At 52.3% G+C, this 5,000-nt stretch overlaps 1 non-coding gene across 1 annotated transcript in view; it reads right to left on the bottom strand.

Annotated features, from left to right (window-relative positions):
* The window catches only part of LOC124571497, a 1,910-nt gene extending 396 nt beyond the window's left edge, over window positions 1-1,514 (bottom strand). The window contains exon 1 of the ribosomal RNA XR_006971890.1: window positions 1-1,514. This exon is cut by the window's left edge and continues 396 nt beyond it. This is a non-coding gene — a ribosomal RNA (small subunit ribosomal RNA).
* Window positions 1,515-5,000: the final 3,486 nt, after the last annotated feature.

Raw genomic sequence — 5,000 nt, 5'->3', positions numbered from 1 at the left:
GGCTAGAAGCCGCCTGTCCCTCTAAGAAGAAAAGTAATCGCTGACAGCACGAAGGATGTCACGCGACTAGTTAGCAGGCTAGAGTCTCGTTCGTTATCGGAATTAACCAGACAAATCGCTCCACCAACTAAGAACGGCCATGCACCACCACCCACCGAATCAAGAAAGAGCTATCAATCTGTCAATCCTTCCGGTGTCCGGGCCTGGTGAGGTTTCCCGTGTTGAGTCAAATTAAGCCGCAGGCTCCACTCCTGGTGGTGCCCTTCCGTCAATTCCTTTAAGTTTCAGCTTTGCAACCATACTTCCCCCGGAACCCAAAAGCTTTGGTTTCCCGGAGGCTGCCCGCCGAGTCATCGGAGGAACTGCGGCGGATCGCTGGCTGGCATCGTTTATGGTTAGAACTAGGGCGGTATCTGATCGCCTTCGAACCTCTAACTTTCGTTCTTGATTAATGAAAACATACTTGGCAAATGCTTTCGCTTCTGTTCGTCTTGCGACGATCCAAGAATTTCACCTCTAACGTCGCAATACGAATGCCCCCGCCTGTCCCTCTTAATCATTACCTCGGGTTCCGAAAACCAACAAAATAGAACCGAGGTCCTATTCCATTATTCCATGCACACAGTATTCAGGCGGGCTTGCCTGCTTTAAGCACTCTAATTTGTTCAAAGTAAACGTGCCGGCCCACCGAGACACTCACTCAAGAGCACCCTGGTAGGATTGCAACGGGGTCCGCCTCGGGACGCACGAGCACGCACGAGGCGCGTCGCACGCCTTCAGCTCGCCCCACCGGCAGGACGTCCCACGATACATGCCAGTTAAACACCGACGGGCGGTGAACCAACAGCGTGGGACACAAATCCAACTACGAGCTTTTTAACCGCAACAACTTTAATATACGCTATTGGAGCTGGAATTACCGCGGCTGCTGGCACCAGACTTGCCCTCCAATAGATACTCGTTAAAGGATTTAAAGTGTACTCATTCCGATTACGGGGCCTCGGATGAGTCCCGTATCGTTATTTTTCGTCACTACCTCCCCGTGCCGGGAGTGGGTAATTTGCGCGCCTGCTGCCTTCCTTGGATGTGGTAGCCGTTTCTCAGGCTCCCTCTCCGGAATCGAACCCTGATTCCCCGTTACCCGTTACAACCATGGTAGGCGCAGAACCTACCATCGACAGTTGATAAGGCAGACATTTGAAAGATGCGTCGCCGGTACGAGGACCGTGCGATCAGCCCAAAGTTATTCAGAGTCACCAAGGCAAACGGACCGGACGAGCCGACCGATTGGTTTTGATCTAATAAAAGCGTCCCTTCCATCTCTGGTCGGGACTCTGTTTGCATGTATTAGCTCTAGAATTACCACAGTTATCCAAGTAACGTGGGTACGATCTAAGGAACCATAACTGATTTAATGAGCCATTCGCGGTTTCACCTTAATGCGGCTTGTACTGAGACATGCATGGCTTAATCTTTGAGACAAGCATATGACTACTGGCAGGATCAACCAGGGAGCTGCGTCAACTAGAGCTGAGCAGCCGGCCGCCCGGGAGTGTGTCCCGGGGGCCCGCGCGAACACGCAAGCGTCCGCTCAATTATTCTGCAAACAGGAGGAGGCTGAGCTCCCCTGCACCATACACCTCGAAACCCTCTCAGGTCCCGGCGGCGCGCAGCGCCGTCCTAAGTACTTGGTCGGGTTCGAGAGAGGCGCAATCGCCCGGAGTTTGGCGAGTAGACGCTTTAGGTGCGACCACCCGTGCTCCCAACTGAGCTTGCCGCTGCCGACAGAGGCCCGGGAGCGTGCTGTCGTGGCATTGCCGGCGGGAGACAACACGCGCCACCTACGGTGACCGGCAGCTCCAACGCCAGCGCCACAGAAGGACAAAAGCCCCACTTGGGTGCCGAAGCGAACTCTCCCAGCACAGCGCACGCGCCAACACGTCCGCACAGCTGCGATACAAACCACCTGCGAGAACCGCAGAGGCGACCGAGCAGCAGACGGCGTCGCGGCGCCGAGCGCCGGGCGGCGGCGCATCCTCAGCGCACACAGTCCTCAATCGGACCAGCACACTGCAGATGTCCACCGCGCTTCGCACCGGGCCCGCGAGGACCTACTTTGGCCGCACGGCGCCGCGTGCAGGGTGCGCCGGCGCGCAGCTGCGCCGCCTGCCGCCTCCGTCGGCCGGCGCGCCTGCCACTGGCCGCCCCCACCAGCCGGCTGTAGCGCGTGCGCCCACGCACCGCACGGCCAACACGCCGGGAGGCCCCCCCTCACCGGCCGGGGACGGTCCCACCCAGCCACCGCCGCGTATCGCTTCACACCCACATGCCATTCACGTTCGTGGGCATGGTGGGTATCGCTGCAACAACCGGTTGGTAGCTCAACCGATCGTCGCCATCACTGATTCACCCCTAGCGAGAACAACCGCACCACAACGGTTTACCAGTTGTTCATTTGCGTAACGTCACCAGCAAACGTAGGCGTCCATCGCCATTTGCAAATTCAACGATTGTTGCATGCCTGTGTCAGGTGTCACGACACACTGTCTGCCCACATACACGCAACAACATGTCCACGCTTAGCGAACACGTGGAAGGTGGCCCCCGTACGTATGCGATGTCCATTGCGCGAACGACTGTCAACCGGCCTCTGTCGCATGTCGCAGATGTGGAACGCAGTGCACCGTGCTATCACGGTGTGTGAGAAGAGACGACTACGTCTGACAACACGCGCCACTACATCAACAGACGGCTCATGCTGATCGCCATCCAGGGCATACCACACTGCAATCCAGCTCTTATAGGGAGACGACACGTAGCTGAGTGCACAACATTTGGACCGCATGGTTCGCCGTTGTTGGCGCAGTCGTTGTACGGTCACATGTACCACGATGTATCATTCAGTACATGAGGACCAATGTGCAGTACAGTGTGTGATTTGGACGTACAACATCAGCGGACAGTTGACACAGGCCGTACCACAGCGTAGGCTAAGTGCTTCGCCATGCGAATGCCAATGAACAACTGCAAATGCCAATGAACAACTGCAAAGGGCATTGAGCATGTACGTCCTGCTGCCATCCACATTACAGTGTATAGCTGCAAGGTGTTTAACATGAAGCGATACACTGGGGACCGGGCAGTGCGAGTAGCAAACTATATTGCGGGGGTTGCAGTTAGGCAACACTACACTAATTTAACGCGTCGTATGACAATTACAGAGCAGGTTAAGGCCCAACGTGTGTTGGGTTAAGGCCCAACGTGTGTTGGGTTAAGGCCCAACGTGTGTTGGGTTAAGGCCCAACGTGTGTTGGGTTAAGGCCCAACGTGTGTTGGGTTAAGGCCCAACGTGTGTTGGGTTACGTTAAGGGGCAATGTGGGTTACGTTAAGGGGCAATGTGGGTTACGTTAAGGGGCAATGTGGGTTACGTTACGGCGCAATATAGGTTACGTTACGGCGCAATATAGGTTACGTTAAGGGGCAATGTGGGTTACGTTACGGCGCAATATAGGTTACGTTACGGCGCAATATAGGTTACGTTAAGGCGCAATATCGGTTACGTTAAGGCGCAATACAGGTTACGTTAAGGCGCAATACAGGTTACGTTAAGGCGCAATACAGGTTACGTTAAGGCGCAATACAGGTTACGTTAAGGCGCAATACAGGTTACGTTAAGGCGCAATACAGGTTACGTTAAGGCGCAATACAGGTTACGTTAAGGCGCAATACAGGTTACGTTAAGGCGCAATGCAGGTTACGTTAAGGCGCAATGCAGGTTACGTTAAGGCGCAATACAGGTTACGTTAAGGCGCAATGCAGGTTACGTTAAGGCGCAATGCAGGTTACGTTAAGGCGCAATACAGGTTACGTTAAGGCGCAATACAGGTTACGTTAAGGCGCAATACAGGTTACGTTAAGGCGCAATACAGGTTACGTTAAGGCGCAATACAGGTTACGTTAAGGCGCAATACAGGTTACGTTAAGGCGCAATACAGGTTACGTTAAGGCGCAATACAGGTTACGTTAAGGCGCAATACAGGTTACGTTAAGGCGCAATACAGGTTACGTTAAGGCGCAATACAGGTTACGTTAAGGCGCAATACAGGTTACGTTAAGGCGCAATACAGGTTACGTTAAGGCGCAATACAGGTTACGTTAAGGCGCAATACAGGTTACGTTAAGGCGCAATACAGGTTACGTTAAGGCGCAATACAGGTTACGTTAAGGCGCAATACAGGTTACGTTAAGGCGCAATACAGGTTACGTTAAGGCGCAATACAGGTTACGTTAAGGCGCAATACAGGTTACGTTAAGGCGCAATACAGGTTACGTTAAGGCGCAATACAGGTTAGGTTAAGGCGCAATACAGGTTAGGTTAAGGTACGACATAGGTTAGGTTAAGGTACGACATAGGTTAGGTTAAGGTACGACATAGGTTAGGTTAAGGTACGACATAGGTTAGGTTAAGGTACGACATAGGTTAGGTTAAGGTACGACATAGGTTAGGTTAAGGTACGACATAGGTTAGGTTAAGGTACGACATAGGTTAGGTTAAGGTACGACATAGGTTAGGTTAAGGTACGACATAGGTTAGGTTAAGGTACGACATAGGTTAGGTTAAGGTACGACATAGGTTAGGTTAAGGTACGACATAGGTTAGGTTAAGGTACGACATAGGTTAGGTTAAGGTACGACATAGGTTAGGTTAAGGTACGACATAGGTTAGGTTAAGGTACGACATAGGTTAGGTTAAGGTACGACATAGGTTAGGTTAAGGTACGACATAGGTTAGGTTAAGGTACGACATAGGTTAGGTTAAGGTACGACATAGGTTAGGTTAAGGTACGACATAGGTTAGGTTAAGGTACGACATAGGTTAGGTTAAGGTACGACATAGGTTAGGTTAAGGTACGACATAGGTTAGGTTAAGGTACGACATAGGTTAGGTTAAGGTACGACATAGGTTAGGTTAAGGTACGACATAGGTTAGGTTAAGGTA

This window comes from Schistocerca americana, unplaced genomic scaffold, assembly GCF_021461395.2.
Source record: "Schistocerca americana isolate TAMUIC-IGC-003095 unplaced genomic scaffold, iqSchAmer2.1 HiC_scaffold_1708, whole genome shotgun sequence".
NCBI lineage: Eukaryota > Metazoa > Arthropoda > Insecta > Orthoptera > Acrididae > Schistocerca > Schistocerca americana.
This window is presented reverse-complemented; position numbering and strand designations above follow the sequence as displayed.